The sequence below is a fragment of the Neomonachus schauinslandi genome, chromosome 5 (assembly GCF_002201575.2).
Source record: "Neomonachus schauinslandi chromosome 5, ASM220157v2, whole genome shotgun sequence".
Taxonomy (NCBI): domain Eukaryota; kingdom Metazoa; phylum Chordata; class Mammalia; order Carnivora; family Phocidae; genus Neomonachus; species Neomonachus schauinslandi.
This window is the reverse complement of record NC_058407.1, coordinates 5,031,094-5,049,902: the sequence shown is the minus strand read 5'-3', so window position 1 is coordinate 5,049,902 and position 18,809 is coordinate 5,031,094. Positions and strand designations below refer to the sequence as shown.

The 18,809-nt window shown below is 55.2% G+C and overlaps 1 protein-coding gene across 1 annotated transcript in view; it reads left to right on the top strand.

Annotated features, from left to right (window-relative positions):
- The first annotated feature begins 12,609 nt into the window (after positions 1-12,609).
- Positions 12,610-18,809, top strand: part of ARHGAP8 (Rho GTPase activating protein 8) — a 66,638-nt gene continuing 60,438 nt past the window's right edge. The window contains exon 1 of the mRNA XM_044915771.1: positions 12,610-12,622. The gene's annotated coding sequence lies outside the window, so the exon portion shown is untranslated. The remainder of the gene's footprint in view (positions 12,623-18,809) is intronic.

Genomic DNA, 18,809 nt, shown 5'->3' with positions numbered 1-18,809 from the left:
TGCCCCCCACCCCCTTAAAGGAGCAGCTCATCGTCTGGGCTAGGAGCAGGTCTATGTGTTATATCCAGCCTTGTTCAAAAAATGTTTATGGTAATCTACGTCAAAACATCTTGTTATAAATTGGTAAATTACATGTGAAAAATCAGGACCAGGGATTCTATAAATTAGGATAAAGGACCTGCTGCCGAAGGTCCCCCCCCAACCCACAGAACCTTTCACACACAGATACGTGGGCCATGGCCACCGGTGTCCCCTCCAAGAACCAAACTCCCTACAATGAAGGTCACATCCCTGATCAGGTCTCACTTCGGCCACCAGGGAGCTCAGGCCGATCCCCAAGCTGGCTGTGGCCAGTGTAGGCCTATGGCTCTGTGTCTGCCCCAGTGGCCCACCGTCCTCCCCCCCCCCCCACCTCCAGTCCCTCCACCTGTTCCCTCGACAAGACTTGTCCCTGAAATTTCAGGGGTGGAAACGGGTGGTGGGACCAGAACCTTCTGCAGGCATTCCAGTTGTGGAGAAACCCATGTGTATGCAACCCCATGGCCTGGAAGAGAGCTGAGCGCAAGAGAGGCCCCCGGGGCTTTAGCTTCATGAGCTCTGGGAGACCTGCTCAGAGGAGTCCGTGATTAGTCTGTCCCCCATGAGGAGGCTGCCTGTCCTGTCCCCACTGAGTCCCCAGCCATAGGTCAAGGAGTCTGTTGAATGAGTGACATCATTGGTTAATAGTTGATTGTGCACGGCATCACCAGGGAACCTTCTCCGATGGAGCGTTTCCTATGCGTCTCCAGGGCTGGGCTGTGAGAAACCGTCTTCCTGTTTTTGTCTTTGCTGTAGGTCCTCCGGAGATCGTCCTACCCCTGCCTCTCAGGTATGGGGTCTCAGGCCCAGCCCACACCTTCCGATGCCGACTCTGCACTTCAGCCAGATCCCGGGGGATCCGTGTGCCGTGACCCGCGCCAAATACCGGAAGACCTCTCGTTCCGAGGCAGGTGCTCCAAAAGTCTGAAATGAAAGTCCCCCTAAATAGTCAAAGTCCGTAGCGCTTCAGGCAAAAACCTGCCCAAAAGCAGGCTGGGGAGCATCACGGTTGTGGAAATGGGACACCCGCTCTGCCCGGCAACCTCAACAGGTGAAGAGGATGGTGATGAGGGTGCAGGGGCCACAGAGGGCCACACAGATCTGGGGGAAACCAAAAAATCATCTTAAAAAAATTATCTGGGGAAACCCCTGTCCGCATGACAGAGAGGGGGTCCCACCCTCCATCTCGGGGGTCTTGACATGGTCTGTGTGACTCCTTCGGGCACCTGGGAGCCCAGGGACACTTTCTTAAAATAACGTTTTTACAATAAAATACCTAAGATCACGAAGAAAACCAAAACCAACTCTACTGAAACCACGACGTCCAGCCCATCTTTAAAATGTGTGAACAGCGGTATCCCCACATCTCTACAGACGGGTCAACGGCCAGATCTCACACGGGGCCCGTGCTCACCGGGACATCAGAGTAGTCAGGAGCAGAGAGGATATTTCGGGGTCTCAGCACCCCCTGGGTGTGATGTGAGCCTCTGTGATCTCTGCTGGGGCCAAACCTTGGGGGCTGCTCACGGGGCTGGGCTTTGTTGACTGTGCCTTTCACCGGAGGGAAGCTAACCAAGCTCACGAGCTCTTGTTTGTCCACGAGTTCTCGGCCCCCGAGTTTTATCCGCCCACAGCGCAGGGAGTCTGAGGAGTGGCCCGTCTGGGCTGCCTCTCTCCCCGGCCAGCCGGGCCAGCACTCGGCAGCCAGAGGGGCTGCCCTCCCGTTGCCCGCACAGAGCCCTCCGCTGCTGCCCGGTGCCCTGGGCGGAAGTGTCCCACTTTGTGGCCTGGGCTGGAAGGCCCTTCATGGGGAGGCCTCTCTAGGCCGCCTCTGGCTGCTGGCTTCCCATGCTCGCCTCCCTCCTCCGTGGACGTACAGCACACACACCCTGCGTGCACACCCACGCGTGCATGCCCATACACACATGCACACACTCTCGCCTCCCTGAGGCCCTTTGCTGCTTCCTGCCTCCAACCTCTACCCACCATTCTTTGCTTTCCCTGACCCTGGACCCATCTACCTGAGTACAGGATGTTCCCGGTTTCCCTGTGGGGAAACCTGGCCCAGCCTCCCCTGGGCCCCACCCATACCTAAGGCCTGACATTCCCACAACACCGTGAGTCCTGGGAAGGCAGGCTTGTGCTAATCTGGCTGAAAACATAGGGTGCTCCATGGCCTGGGCTGCCCAGCTCTCTTGCACCCCTGGAATCCAGGAGGGGTGAGGGTAAAATAAGGGTCCCCTCCTGGAAGAGGACACAGGACGGGAACAGCGAGCGGCTGGAGCCCCAGGCCCCAAAGCAGGACTGGTTCCTGCATCGCTTTCTCCCTGAACAAGCCCAGTGCACCACAGCATTCGGGACAGGGGGGCTTTCATGGACCTCCCACAGGGTGGGGGGAGCCCTGCGAGAGAGAGCTTCCACCCCCAGCGCCCCCCCCCACACCTCTGCATCGCTGTTAGACTTCAGGTTCCCCTCCAGCATATGCTCATCTATGCAGAGACAATTCTGTGTGCGTGTGTGTGTGTGTGTGTGTGTGTGTGTCTTTGTGTAGCTGTCTCTGTCCTGCCAATAGCACCAAACCATCCTGGCCCCGCCCCCTCAGCATCTCGCTCCTTTCTGGCAGAAAAGTTCAGCTCAGTCCCTTGGTCTCAGACTTTCCTACCCAGCCTGTCATCCTTCCTAACAAACAAAGGCCCTTTCAGCCACCAGGACCCACCTACTTTTAGAGGCAGGGGAACTGGGTGTGGACACAGTCACCTCTGGGGTAGCTGTCCTGGACCCCCGGTAACGACACACTCTTGCTGTGGACCAGCACCTGCATCGTCCTCCCGTCCCCATCCCCGGGGCCGGCTGCTACCGCCCATCCTATTTCACGGGTGGCAAGGCTCCAAGAGGTGTGAGGCTGGCGGTGGTCCCTCAGTCGTGAGGCCGGCGGTGCCAGAACTCACTCGGTCCTGGCTCTGTTCCACTGCAGACCTCTGGTGGCCGCTGGCCTGAGCATTCGGGGATGGGGACTTGGGACCCGCGGCTGGGGACCTGCAGCCCCCGGGGCCTGGCTCAGGAGATGCCCGTCCAGCAGGTGTCTGCTGGAGGAGCTGAATGGCAGAGAAGCCCCTTGGAAGAAAGAAGGCCAGGCCAGAGGGAGCCTTGGTTCTTTTCTTGGAAAAGGTAGATGGAAATCCTACAGTATTTTTAGCCCCTCTCCACGCTCCCCCTTGTTTCCTTCATGTTGTCCTAGACTTCAGATCAAAATGAAACTGGCATTTCTGCATGGATTCGTTTTAGGATGGAGTGCCCCGCAAACACATGGTTCCCCGCAGGGGGTGGAGAGGGTCCAGCACACATACGTGACTGGCACAGCCTCCAAACTTTACAGGCCAACGGGCACGCACCTCCGGCCTTCCTGGAGCTCGGTCTGGGCAGGCCGAGCAGGGACATGGAGGAGCAGGGCACACCAGTTGGGGCCTCAAGTCCAAGCCCCCTGGGGATGTCTGCTCCTCAGTCTGTTCAAACCTAGGGTGGGTGGGTACGCTCAGCTGGCCACGCTGCCCCCTTGAATTGTTGCCACCCATTGCTGCTCCTGGCAGCCGGGACAGAGGATGCAGGACCCACTGGGTGGGGGAAGGCCACCCCAAGAGCCCTCGTCCTGCAGAGGAGGGGCCAGGGCAACTGCCCCTCTCGGGGTTATACTCAGAGTTCATCGCTGCCCCATCACGCCAAGGACCTGAGCTCCCAAGGATACAGGTCCCACATGCCCACATGCTCTCAACAGCCAACATTCTCCCCTCCCCCCCCGCCGCAAGAGTTCCAGAATCAACCTCCCATGTGCCTGGAAGTAGCTGTCCTGAGACTGTGGGAGGCCCCCTGATCTTGTATCCAAAGAGTCTGTCCGGGTTCCCCTGGCTACCTCTTGGTGGGGGGCTGGGAGCTGACGCAGGTGTCCTCCTGGAACAGGAGTCCCGTCCCCCTCCAGCTGCCGCTGCAGCCTCAGGGAGAAGGGAACACTTGAGGCAGGCAGGGCCACTCACCCACTCGCCCCGACTGCTGAAACTCCTCGCCTCTCTGCGTCTCCATGGCCTCCCCAGGAGGCCACTCCAGAGCCTTGCAGTGGGAAGGCTCTCTGGCTGGTCCCCACCTTGCTATCAGTGCCTTTGCTGAGGTCTGGGCCATTCTGTCTTATCTTCCAGACACACACACAGGCACTCACAAACACACTCACATACCTACAGACCCCGGCACTCACATGCATGCACATGTGTGCTCACAGTCACACACTCACACATACATTGCACGTATGCACACACTCACACGGCTCTGAGAGAGAGGCCTCTCCCCACCCCAGGGAGTGGGATTTCTTGCACAGGAGGGTCACAAATATCCCCTGGCCACCTCCCATCTCCCCAGAGAACCCTCTGCCCAATGCCACCTCAACAGAGGGGTAGAGGGATGGTCATTTGAGGCATCCGCCTGCATTTACTGAGGCTCTGTGTCTTAGCTCCAGCCGCAACAAATCTCACAGGCTGGGGGCCTCAAGCAGCAGACATTCATTTCCCACACTTCTGGGGGCGGGAAGCCCAAGCTCCGGGGGCCCACACCGTCGGGTTCCGGCAAGGACTCTCTTCCTGGCTTGTAGATGGTCACCTTCTCACTGTATCCTCAGGGGGTGGACAGAGAGCTCCTCCTGTGTCTCTCCTTCAGGACACTAATCCTATGGGGTCAGGGCCCCACCCTATGGCCTCATTTAACCTTGGTTACTTCCTTGGAGACCCCATCTCCAAATACAGTCATTCTGGTGGCTTGGGCTTCAACATACAAGTTTTCAGGGACATAGAACCCTCCCTGGTGGGGTGATAGGCCCATTCCTCAGGAAGCAAGACCCCCAGGCCCACTCTGGAAGTCAGAGGAGGGTCACCATGGGGCCACGACCCCAGCCCGGTCATGGGAGCCCTGCCTGCACTGTGGCATTTAGGAAAACTGGGGAGGGGGGTGTCATTAGCCTTCCTAGTAACTTTGCCTGCCTGTACCCCTTCTAAGAGTTAACATTTGCTTTGGGGTGTGTGTGTGTTTGTGCACCCCACAACAGCCCCCACTAGCAAGAGACCTCAGTGGGGATGGCCTTGGACCACGAAGCCTCCTCTGAAGTGCCCACTTTGCTCTTTGTGGTGTCAGTCTCTGGAAGGACTAACTCCCGCTTTCAGGAAGGTACTGCTGGGCGCTGGGTGGCCAGAAGCCCAGGAATCACAGGTGGGAGGAGACCTGTGCTCTGGAGGGAGAGAGAGCAGGGGGTTCCCTCCCTGTGGTGGAGCTGCCTGAAGCTGAGGATGCCCCCAGCGAAGGAGGGGAAGACTCCAGGATAAGGGAGAAAGGCTGGGAGCACAGTGTGTGCCTCTAAAGATTTGACTCATTTGTGATTTCCCATTTGACCATGAAAGTAATATTTGGCCTATAATTTTTATTTATTTATTTATTTTTAAAGATTTTATTTATTTATTTGACAGAGAGACACAGCGAGAGAGGGAACACAAGCAGGGGGAGTGGGAGAGGGAGAAGCAGGCTCCCCATTGAGCAGGGAGCCCGATGCGGGGCTCGATCCCAGGACCCTGGGATCATGACCTGAGCCCAAGGTAGACGCTTAACCGACTGAGCCACCCAGGTGCCCCTTGGCCTGTAATTTAAAAGAAAGACTGCTGGGTATAAACCTAGAATGGCTGAAAGTGGGTACTTGAAATGATATTTGCATGTTTGTAGCAGCATGATTCACAGTAGCCCGAAGGTGGGAGCAACCCAGTGTCCATCAACCAACAAGCAGATAAACCAAATATGTTCCATCCGCACAATGGAACACTGCTCAGTCTTAAAAAGGAAGGAGATCCTGACATCTGCCACAACATGGATGAACCTTGAGGGCATTTATGCTCAGTGAAATACGCCAGTCACAAAAGGACAAAGGCTATAGGATTCCATGTTATATGAAGCCCCTTGAGTCGTCAAAATCATAGAGACGGAAAGTAGAAAGGTGGTCGCCAGGGGCCTGGGGAGGGGAATGGGGTGTTAGTGTCTAATGGGGACAGAGTTTCAGTTTTGCAAGATAAAGAGAGTTCTGCCCACTCACACCATGCAATGTGAATGTACTCCACACTCAGAAAGGGTTCGGAAGGAGGGAAGGGGGTGGGAGGAAGGAAGGGAGGAAGAAAAGAAGAAAGACCTCCTTCCCTCCCTGCAACACTTCCCTTGGGGAGTGTGGAGTACCCCACACTGGCCCCTCTGTTGAGGCCTGAGTGGGGGGAGCATTATTCCAGGGAGGGACTGTGGTCCCCGAGCTCCAGGAGTGTCCATCAGTGACCTTGGGGATTCAGGGGAGCATCAGCCAGGGATGCAATGGGCATGGGCTCAAACCCCTAATATCACGATGCTCTTCCGCTCTCCGCCTCCTGAGCACGTGGAAGGCCCACACTTCCTTGTCTGCGTGTGGTAGGTGGGGCCGCGTGACCAGCCCTGGCCAGTGAGCTCTATGCAGAAGGGATGTGGGGCCCTTTGGAGCTGCCAGGTGGAGACCCTCCTGAGTTCATCTTCCCTCTGAGTGGTGATTGGCAGGATTCCAGATGGGACTGTTCTGCGAGATGGGGTCTTGGGGGCTGCAGACATGCGGTGTGAGTGAGAAGTAGACCTAAGTCTGTGTGAGCTCCTGAGACTGGGGCATGTTTGTTACCATGGCATAAGGTGGCTTGACCTGACTGATACACCCCTCTTTCCCAAATACTCTAGAAGAAAGTGGTTCGTGACCGGAGAGAAGGCTGAGTGAGATATACCGTTTTATGTGTTGATGGGTATTGTGTGCCCTCCTGGGTAGAGCCGGGACCCTGGGCTCTGATCCTAAATTGGTCACTGCCTTGCTGTGTGACATTAGGCAAGTCCTCCATCCTCAGTTTCTGGCATCTGTAGCAAGGATTTTTCCAAATATAAAATTCTGTGACCTTGGTGATATTTCTTTGCTTGTCCATGCACTGTGGACACATGCGGAGCGCGAATGTAAGATTCTAAGCTCCCAGACACCATCGTCCCTGATTAAGCAGCTCCGTGCAGATGACAATGCATTGGGCAGACAAGCACTTAATGGGTTTTGACCCGAAAGTGATAATGGCTTAATAATAAACGGATGTCTTCTCCCAAGAACGCTTTTCTTCATTGACTGATGTGTTTGCTTAGAGTTCAGAACTGCTTTAACAGGCTGTAAAAAGCTATAAAAATGTAAAGTATCATCCACATCATCACAAGAAGAATTTCTCATGCTGACATTTCTCTTTTCACTATGGGGATTTATGTCAGCCTGTGTTTGGTGGGGGAAGAGGAACGTAAGACCTGGAGGATGTGGAATCAGGCAGGGTTCTCATTTGCAAGCAGCTGAAGCAGATTCTGGCTGATTATAGAGAAGGAGTTTGTTAAAGGATGTTGGGAGATCCCAGAGTTGTCAGGAGCTGGGAGAGCCAACATGGAGATACTGTTCCCTTCCAGGAACAGTGCCTCAACCCACCCCAAAGGACAGACCTGATGGGAAAACAGCCACTACTGCAGTCCCTGCATAGGGACCACCCCCCCCCCCCCCCAGCGCTGAAAGGCCACCCTGCACAGAGATACAATGATTGCACAAGATGCTCCCATTGCACAGGGGTGCCCCCACTGCACAGGGATGCCCCCACTGCACAGGGGTGCCCTCACTGCACAGAGATACCCCCACTGCACAGGGATGCTCACACTGCACAGAGATATCCCCACTGCACAGGGATGCTCCCACTGCACAGGGATGCCCCCACTGCACAGAGATAACCCCACTGCACAGGGATGCTCACACTGCACAGGGATGCCCCCACTGCACAGGGATGCCCCCACTGCACAGAGATACCCCCACTGCACAGAGATGCTCCCACTGCACAGAGATACCCCCACTGCACAGGGATGCCCCGACAGCACAGGGATGACCCCACTGCACAGAGATGCCCCCACCGCACAGGGATGCCCCCACTGCACAGAGACACCCCCACTGCACAGGGATGCCCCAACTGCACAGAGATACCCCCCACTGCACAGGGATGTCCCCACTGCACAGGGATGCTCCCACTGCACAGAGATGCTCCAATTGCACTGGGCCGAACCCATAGCTACCACCAGGACTGGTACCAATCATGTCCCAGGTACTTACTTGTAGCCACTGCAGCCTCCCCCACCCCCCACACTGCACATCGCCCAGCTGCCCTTTCCACTATAATATATTCCAGGACTGCTTCCTCCCTAAGCGCGGACATCACAATGGTGGAGCCTAAGTCCCTGTCTGGGCCCTGGTTGCAAAGGAGGCTGGGTAAACCCGTTGTCTGGCCACCTTTCGCAGAGACCAGGAAGAGTGAGAATCCCAGTGTAGCAGGGGTGTGTGAACGGTGCATGGGGCCAGAGGGCACCGCCAGGGTCCCACCCTGATGTCAAATACGGCATCAAGAGTGTAGCCTGCTCAGTTGCAAATCAAAAGGATTTCAATAATTAGGTCCAAACTATCCCAGAAAACATTGTGGAGGGTGCACAAGGGTGGTTTGCCGTTTGCATGGAGTGCTAACAACCAGATGCATTTGCTCTGAAACGCAGGCGGGGCCCAGGCTAGGAGGGTGGAGTAGCAAACCTGCCCAGAGCTGGCCTGACAGCTGCAGGGAAGCCCCTGGCCTCGCAGGGTCTCAGGGGCCTGGCCCGTGAGGGAGAGGAGTGGGGTGCAATCTAGATCCCTTTAGGCTCAGTCCAGCCACCGCGCCCACACTCAGCAGGGAAATTCTGGCTTTGAGGTTTTAATCAGGTTCAAAGCAGAGCAAGTCTTGGCTCTAGCAGCTGGCTGGAGAGTTAATTTGCGAGAAAACAAATGTGAAGCCTGAGACCTTGGACCAAAGGATCTTTATTTCCTCCTTCCTTCAAGCTCTCCAACCCCCAGTGCTTATTAATGTGGAATTTGCTGCTTGGGGGAGAGCCAAATCTCTGACTTCATAAACATTTGTAGGAGCAAATTTAATAAAGCCAGGAATAATGCCATTCAGATGTAATTCCTTCGTTTCGCATTATTATTCTTTGTCTTCTATTGCAAGGCATTTGAAATGCACGGAGTTATTGTTATAGCAACAAAAGGAAATGAGTAACTGGTGGCTTGCTGATTAGACTCACTTGGGGAAAAACAGAAAAAAGAACCTGAGACCCGCCTGGGTTTTGCTGTTCCTTTCTGTTTCTCTTTCCTTTTACCATGAATGGTGGAACACACCTGCATTGTTTCCCCTGTAATCATTCTGTATTATTGCTTTATTGTGCATATTTTATTATCACTAAGCTATAGTTGTGGAATTTGTAAGAGATTTTCACAAACACAAATGCGAGGAGGGTGGCATCCCCCCTCCATGTCTTAATACCATGAAATTATGGGGCCAGCCGCACACCAACTGGAGGATGTTTTCTCTTACTTCTGTCCAAAGTTGCTTTTTAAAACAGAAAACCTGCAAATTGTCCCTCTTTTGTGGGAGACCAAGCTTGCTTTGATACTAAAAAAAAGATGTTTGCCTCCCAAAAAGGAAAAGAGAAACGGCACAAAGCACTAGATCAACCCGATCAAGTGTGTGAGTCGCTGGCGTAAATCAAATCCTTGATGTCATTGTCATGTTTTGAGAGCGAAGTATTTGGTGTAGAAATAGGCCCATTTCTGCTCCGTCCAGAGGCTCAGGTGCGTATGTGTGTGAGAAGTTAGCACTACAGTCCCCTCCTGGCTACCTGGAGTCCTTCCAGAGCAAGGAGGGTACGTAATAATACTACGCAGGTGCACTGTTAGTTGAACAGGCAGGCTGGTGGGGATGGTTACAGATTCTTTGCACAGCTGCTTGCATGCTGATGTCCCCAGGGCACGGAGATGCAGGAGCGCCTGGCTCCGGGGCCCCGAACAGACCAGGTGAGGCCACTCACTGCTGACAAGATCCTAAGGCAGGGAGATGAGTGGCAGTGACATGGGAAAGGAGTTTATTTCAGTGAGGCCGACGCCGGGAAGACAGCGCACTGACATATCAAACACTGTCCCCAAAGAGCTGAAAAGATGTCCAGGTTCATATAGGGCAAATGTGGGACAAAGGTTGGTAGGTACATGAGGATGGGCCGTACAGGTCAGGTCGATCATTGTTGTGGGCTCAGTCACCTGGGGGACTTGCTGGCTCAGGGTGGGCCCCGTTGCTTGAGCGGGTGGTTTGGTTCCCATCAGGGGATGCTTTGCCTGCAGGGTCCTTTCCCTGAGTTAAGAGATGCGCTGGAAAGAACTTAAAAGGTACAGAATCGAGGTCAGCATGGAGGCCGTGGGAACCCTCTTTCAACGCCAGAAGGAAACGGGTCATTCTTTCATTCACATTGGTTGGGGCTAGTGCCAGCTCTGAGCCAGGCAGTGAGCAAACAGCCTCGAGACTCCAGCCTGCCATGGAATGGGAGCAACCAGCGTTTAGAGCCGGGCACCGGTCCTGTCTACACTAATCCATATTCATTTATTTCATGGTTATTATTAGCAAAACTGGCGGGAAGCTGACTGTCTTTACTTTGGGGAGGACAAGGTCTTGGTCTAACTCCCTTCCCACCCCTGGAATGGTTATACGTCTTAGGCTCAGCCAATCAGAAGCCTTCCCTGGGTTTTTGTTTTTTTTTTTTCTGCTAGTGTTGTCAGGAGAGAAATTCTGCAATTTGGCTAAACGGTGTAAGGTGTGTTATCAGAGGATGCTTTGGGTTGTAAGAAATAGAAAACTCCCAACTAGCGTAAACAATGAGAGAATTTATCGGTGCAGCGAACTAGAAAGTCCAGAGGTAGGTCAGGCTTCAGGACAGGCTTGATCCAGGGGCTCTTCCATGTCACCAAGGACCCAGTTCCTTGCTGCCTCTGTTTAGATCTCTTTGCTGTATTTCTTTGTGGTGTCTCTAGTGCACCAAACCTCCTCATCTAGGTTGGGGGAGAGAAAAGGAGAAAGCAAGATTTCTTTTCCCCCAACTATTCCAGCTGGACTGGCCTGAACTGCTCGCTGTGGCATGAAGAAGGCCTGTGTTGACTGGCTTAGGCCCAGTTACTTCGAGAACCTTAAAAGCGCCACCGGTTAAGAGGGGTGATATTATGTCGACTGGCCTCTGCAATCAGATCCCCCCCTAGAGGTGGGGAGAGGTCAGTACGCCTGATTGATTATCTCGGCTGAGGTGTGGTGTCTACCGGGCTCCATAGAGCCCATCACATGCCATCCACCAGCAGCTGTGCCACCCTCCACGCAAGGCAGCCTGGGATTGTGGAGCTGCTTGTCCCTCCCCACCCTCCTCCCCCAGAAGGGGAGAGGAGGAAGGGGAGCACTGGAGCTGGGGCAAGGCATGTCTCATGAAAGGATCCTCTGGCTGCTGTGTTGCCGCAGATCAAAGGGGCCAGGGCAGCGCGGGGGAGGCCCCGTAGGAGGAGGCTGTCACATGAGCCACGTGAGAGGTGCTGGTGGCCTGATCTCTTTGGGCCAGCTTGGTGGGGAGAAGTGCTGGCACCATCCTATATTGAGAAGTAAGAGCCATCGGGGCTTGCCAAGGGACCACGTATGGGACATGTGAGCTGGAGACGAGCCAAGGATGACCCCAAGGGTCTGGCCAGCGCCGGTAAATGAGATAGGAAGCCCAGGACAGGAGCTGGATCTGGGCGCTCGGGCCTCCACATGGAACTGTCGGGTGGGCAGTCAGAGGCAGGACTCTGGTCAGGAGACGGAAGTTAGGGATCATCAGGGTATAGGCCATATTGAAAGCAGGACACTGGATGAGATCGGAGAGAGTGTAGGCGAAAAAGGGGTGCAGACAGGGCCCTGGGGCGTGCTTCAGGGCAAAGACAGTAACTGCTCCCATGGACAGAAATACAGCACTTGGCCTAGAATGACCCTTTAGAGGCCCAAGTCTTCATCACACTGCCTCCTCCAGGAAGTCTTCCGTGCTCCTGAGAATGGGTCAGGGCCGCCTCTGGGATTGCCCGGCCGCTGTCTCTTGGAGTTCTGGGCTCAACGTGGGGTCCCCACCGCAGTCCCGGGAAGGCTGCCCCTGGCCCAGAAGACGCCTTGGGAGATTTTTCTTGAATGCTTCCTCTCAGCTCCTTGTACATCTCCCTGCTCCGCACCTCACTTTGCAGGTCCCTAAAATGGAATCAGCAAGGAAAGTGCCAGCCCCAGGGATGGGTGCTGTGCCAAGTAGGGGCTTGAACAAAGCAAGACTCAGGGACGCCTTCGGAGCTAAGGAAGAGGGGCTCGGCGCTCGCTGCACCTCCCCCTTCCGCCCCGCCCAGCAGGCGGGCTCACCTGTGCTACCCGGCCCCGGCCCCGCGGAGCCCCGGGCGACCCCGCGGAGTCCCCGCTCCAGAAAAGTCGCACTGCGCGGGCAGGGGCGGGGCGAGGGGGCGGGCCCGGCGTGGGGGCCACTTCCGGGGCGGGGCCAGGTGAATCGCCGCGCAGCCGAGCGAGCTCAGGTGAGGCGCCGGCGGGGCTGTAGGCAGGTAAGGCCCTGTGTCCCCGGGAGGGAGCCCGCCTGTGCCTCGCGTGGGGACGCCACGCGGTTCCGAGGGTGTGAGCCGGCGGTTGGACTGGGTCCCCGCTCAGGTGGGCGCGGCGACACGTGACGTGGCGCAGGGACGGGGACGAACCCAGCGGCCTCGCGGGAGGGGGGGGTGGGTGGTGTCCCTTGCCCTCCCCGCCCTACCCCCGCCCTCTGGTTTTCCTCGAGCACGCTCCTCCCCCTCCTCGCCCTGCACCCACTCCCCTCCTTGCTGTCTGCGTCTCCTCCCCTTGCTCGCTATGCAGCACCTCTCTCCCTGCTCCCCTCCTTTCCTCTCCCTCACCCCCTTCCCTCCCTGCTCCCGGCCTGAGCCCTCCTTTCCTCCCCCTCCTCCATTTCCCGGCCTTCTCCCCGCCTCTTCTCCCCCTCCTCGCCTTGCACCCCCCTTCCCTGCTCCAGGCCTTCTTCCCTCCCCTCCCTGCCTCTCCTCCCCTTCCTTGCCGCTTAGCACGCCCTCCCTTTTCGCCCTGCACCCCTCCCTCCCTGCCCCCCTCCTCTTCTCTCCCCACTCCCTCACCCCCTCCCCTCCCTTCTCCGGCCTTCTCCAGGCCCTGCCTCCCTCCCCCTTCTCACCCTGCGCTCCCACCCTCCCTGCTCCCCTCCTCTCCTACCCCTTCTCGCCCTGCACCCCCTCCCTCCCTCCACTCCTCCCCTTTCTCACCCCTGACCCCTTCCCCTCCCCCATTTTCGTGTTTCTGTCTGGCTGGGCTGTCTCAGTCCAAACTTTCTCTAGCCCCCCATTTCCCTCCCCTAATTGCACACTGTACAGGCCCATCAGCCCCCTCATCCCAAACTAGGGAGGTGGCAGGCATCTTTCCATTTCACAGATGAGAAAACCAAGGCTGAGAAGGTGCTAGGCTGATTCAAATCCAGGGCTCTGGCTGGGCTGCTGGCTGGGTCAGCACCAGGGATGGAAAGCCAGGAGTTAGCGGGCCAGACAGATCACGAAGCTCGTCAGTCTCCAGAATCAGTTAGAGGAGAGGCCCTGGCTTCTTTCACTGTTCTCAAGCCCTGGCATGGGGCCGGCCCAAGAATTCCGGGGCTCACTGCAGCCCTGGCTTGGGGTGTGTGTGCAGGGGGGCTCCTCAGGCCCCTGGAGAAGGACCTGCAGAATCGTCAGGAAGCGGGCTCAGGGGAGGAATTCCTATGGAGTGGGGACATGACCTTGGCCATCTGGTGGCTGCAGACTTGGAGGTTTTGTGTCAGTTCCGGAGAGCGCGCTGTGCTTGCTTCCGGGCGGCCGTGAAATGCAGGGTTAACATTCATCCAGGTGAGAACTCAAAATTTAAGACTCAACAGTGAACATCCTTTGGTTGGTCTGTTGGCAGTTTGGGGATCTTGTTTGTAGGTTTCTCCTTTAATACAGTGACTAACCATTCCTCAGTCTAACACTGTGGGTGGGGGCGGGTGAACAGGGACACGGGGTACTGGCCTGAGCCCAGCTGTCCCTGCCCACAGGGGCGAGTGGGAGGTCAGGGAGGGCATCCTGGAGGAGGCAGCCATTGAACTGGAAGATGGATGGGAGGTGGGCATGGAAGGGATGCATGCTGAGGTCACACAGAGGCTGGGGGATCATTCACCTGTTAGATGGGTCGGAAATGCCTGTGGAGGACCTGATAGGTGGAGCCGATAGGAATTTACTTGGACGACATCACTGAGTCATTGAAATGTGACCTCAGTGAGGTGTTTTAAGGTCTGGAAACTTACTCGAATAGACATCCTGTGGACACATGGCTTCTCCCTAGCAAGCTGCTCCAGGCTGAGTCAGTCGTGGGCACGCCATAAATGGTGGCTTCAGTTAAAGAGGGGACAGCAAGAGCTCAGACCACCCTTGAGGTGCCTGGGGTGCTTGTCTTCACCACATCCAAGAATCCATCCCATTCTTTGATTTTTAACCCTCTTTTGGGGATGGGGAAACTGAGGCACAGGCAGCAGGAGGGGGAAGGAGCTGCAAGAGGAGGCAGAGACCTAGTTTTTGATCAGGTCACTTTCTCTCCCAGGGACTCAGCCTCCTAACCTGTGAAATGGCCCCGTTGGCCATTCTTCCCCAGAATAGTCATGGTCACCGTCACTAAGGGCCACCAAGCCCTAATTGCAGGCTCACAGCAGCCTCATGAGGCAGGACTGTGACTGTTCCCTTTTACAGATGAGGAAACGGAGGCAGGGAGGCTCAGGTGACTTTCTGAGGTCACAGGGCCAGCGGGCGGAGAGCTGGCCTGATGCCCGCTGTGTTGAGCTCCGCCTTCTTGGTGGAGACGTTGGAAGCCAGCCGCTGACCGCCCTTCAGAGCTCTACAAAGTTAGCCTCGGGATGTAAGAATGATGTTTTCAGTTTCTTTTCAGATAAATTGTTAAACTTCTCCATCAATCCTTGGGTTGAAATGGATGCTCAGGGAAAATGTACCGTGTGTATCCAGGGGCTTCCTGGGCCTCCTGGAGCACATTTGAGGGGAGCCCTTCTGGGCCCGGCACGGGGGGTGGGGACGGCCTGGAAGATGCCCGTGTGGGGCTCTTGCAGGTGACACGCTGCTCCCGAGTCCTGCCCAGCCAATTGTGTGGAGGCTCCTGGAACTTCTGGCAGCCAGCTCTGGGTGCTGTCCAGGTTTCTGGGTCCCCGGAGGGCAGGAGACCTGGCTGAGTCATGGTCCCTATTTTCTGACCTCTCAAATGGGCTACATCAGCAGCAGGTTGTCCCGAGGCTCCGAGGGGACAGTGTGAGCACTCAGTAGGGCTAGGAGGCTGCTGAACTCAACAGCTGGCCCCGGAGCCTGACTCCCTGACCCTGGCTGTGTGACCTGGAGCTGCTAGCCAGAGTTGCTGGCCATGCTCTGTGCCTCAGTTTCCCCATCTGTAAGATACAGACAATGTTACTACCTACTCACAGGGTTATTGGGAGGGTCAAATGAGTTAGTTTGCACGAAGCGCCTAATACAAGGTGTGGCACCTTTATAAGTGTGTTTATCAGCATCAGTTCTACCCAGGGACCGTGGGAGAGCATGAACTTGGGTGCAACCTGTTCCTATCCCTGGCTGAGGGGCAGCAGTTCTTTCTTCGGTGACCCTGGACAGGTGAGCAGTTCATTTTGTGTTGAGCCTGGTGACTGTCCATCAGAAGGAACTGGTTTGGCAGGTCAGGAGTCCAGAAACTCCTGGGGAGCTGTCCCCTCCCATCCCCCCACTGGTGGACGGTAGGTAGGCAGGCTGGGCGGGCACATTTGTTATCATCGACAGGAAAGCTTTGGTGGTTGAAGCCGGGGAGGCTTTTGAACCAGCGGGGGTGTGGGTGGGGCTTCTGGAAAGTGCCTCTTCTTTAGGGATTCTTCTCTGTTAAGCTCTTGGTGCCTCTGAGGCCCCTGCAGCTCCCAGGTTTGGGAGCTGAGAGCGAGAGAGGGACCACCTTTGGTTCTGTCCTGTTAAAACACCTTGCAGTTTTTTTATTCATTTGTGTTTTCTTATTTGTGGAGAATTTCAGACATTTGGAAGTAAGAAGGACATCCTAGCGTCCCCCACCCCCACCTGCTTTTTCACCCCCAGACCTCCATCCCACTTCCCACCACCCGCTCACCCCCTCTTCCTTTCCTGCTCCTGTATGATTTTAAAGCAGTCCCCAGACCTCAGACTCCATAAATATCACAGTGTGAATCCCCTTTTTTAACATGACCACATTACTATTACTACGCTTAAAACAATGAACACAGGGGCGCCTGGCTGGCTCAGTCAGTGGAACATGTGACTCTTGATCTTGAGGTTGTGAGTTCAAGCCCCACAGTGGGCGTAGAGATTACTTAAAATGTTAAAAGAAAACACAACATAATTCCATAATATCCAATGGCCAGTTAGTATTTGGATTCTCATTTGCTACAAACACCAGTTTGTATGTATGTATTTATGTATGTATGTATTTAAAACTTCATGAGTGATTCTTTTTTTTTTAAAGATTTTATTTATTTATTTGTCAGAGAGAGAGCACACAAGCAGGGGGGAGAGGCAGAGGGAGGGGGAGAAGCAGGCTCCTCGCTGAGTAGGGAGCCCGATGCGGGACTCGATGCCAGCACCCTGGGATCGTGTCCTGAGCCGAAGGCAGATGCTTAAGTGACTGAGCTACCCGGGCATCCCAATTTTTGTTTTTGTTTTTTTTAAGTAGGCTCCATACCCAGCGTGGAGTCCAGAGTGGGGTTTGAACCCATGACCCCTGAGATCAAGACCTGAGCTGAGATCAAGAGTCAGATGCTTAACTGACTGAGCCACCCAGGTGCCTCCCCCCCAATTTATTTATTTATTTTAAAATCAGGATCCAGATAAGGTCTGTGCATTTTGGTCAGTTCATCTGACTTGTGCGGCACGGCCCTCCCTCTTTGGGACTGGTTCGTGCTAGCTGTCACATCCACAGTGACCGTTACAATGGTTTGTCTCCGGACACACTGCCCCTTGGGCGTGATGTCACCCCTTTCACTTGATTTGATCCTCATGGAGGTGTTGGCGGGGCTTATGCTGACTGCATGGGTCAGGAAGTGGGGTCTGAGGGGGAGCTGACAGTCCCGCTGAGGTGGCACCATGAGGAGAAATGACCGATGACTTGGGCGGGACCAAGTCCCTCCGACTCTGTTCCTGCTGCTCATGGCAGCCGGAGCGGGGACTGGGTACAGGGGGGAGCAGAGCCAGGTCCCTGGCTCTGGGAGGTAGAATGGCCTGACCTTCCCCTGGGACCTGGGCACCTTTTTCTCTGGCCACATTGAGGGTAAGTCTGTATTTGACCTGGTCATACTGTCATTGGATCTTTCTATAAAGAGGTGTCTGAAGGTGGAAGGTGGGTTTATTGGGGCCCTGTGGACCCCACTTCAGTTTCCAAGGAGGCGCCTTAGCAGGTAGATTTGAATTCAGATGAATTATTATTTTTTTTTTAAGATTTTATTTATTTATTTGACGGAGAGAGACACAGCGAGAGAGGGAACACAAGCAGGGGGAGTGGGAGAGGGCGAAGCAGGCTTCCCGCGGAGCAGGGAGCCTGACGCGGGGCTTGATCCCAGGACCCTGGGGTCATGACCCGAGCCGAAGGCAGACGCCCAACGACTGAGCCACCCAGGTGCCCTAAAGATTTTATTTATATGAGAGAGAGAGAGAGCAAGAGAGCACGAGCAGGGGCAGAGGGAGAGGGAGAAGGAGAAGCAGACTCCCCGTTGAGCATGGAGCCCCACATGGGGCTCAATCCCAGGACCCTGAGATCATGACCTGAGTCGAAGTCACACGCTTAACTGACTGAGCCTAGGTGCCTCTATTATTACTATTTTTAAAGATTTTATTTTTTTAAAGATTTATTTAAAGAGCAAGAGAGTGAGAGCACGGGGTGGGATAGAGAGGCAGAGAGAGAGGGAGAAAGAGAATCTCAAGCCGACTCCCTGCTGAGCACAGAGCCTGACACGGGGCTCAATTGCCCGACCCTGAGATCATGACCTGAGCTGAAATCAAGAGTCAGACACTTAACCGACTGAGCCACCCAGGGGCCCCTTTAAAGATTTTATTTTTAAGTGATCTATATACCCAACGTGGGGCTTGAACTTAAAACCTTGAGATCAAGACTTGCACACTCTACTGATTGAGCCAGCCAAGCGCCCCCAGATTGAATTATTGAATTGGACTTGAACCAGTGGTAATAATAGAAACCACATATGGGGTCCCTTTACTCCCTTCAGGAGCTGTGGGTTCCAGGTAGCCAAGACAGCATGTGCAAAGACCCTGAGGCAGGAATAGCTTGGAGTGTTTGAGGGGCAACCTCAGACAGATTTGAGGCCTGTGTGGCTGGAGCAGGGAGAATGGGGTTGCATGGAGGTGGCATGAGGTGGTGGGGGGCCCAGGCATGAAGAGTCAGTCTTTCAGGTGTTTGCAGGGGTTTGAATTTTATTCCAAGAACTGCAGGCAGGTGTTGGTGCTCAGAGGGTGTCAGGAGACATATGGATTGGGTAGTTGGAATAGCAGCACTAGGAGAGAGAGGTCTGGGCCAGAGATATGGGTTTGAGGGTGGAGAGCACGGCGGGGTTGAACATCCCTTAGGAGAGGAGAGGTCCCAAGGTTCCTCCACCCTGACGGGTCTGAGTTGTATGATGGAGATTATGGCAGAGGCCCCAGCTGTGTC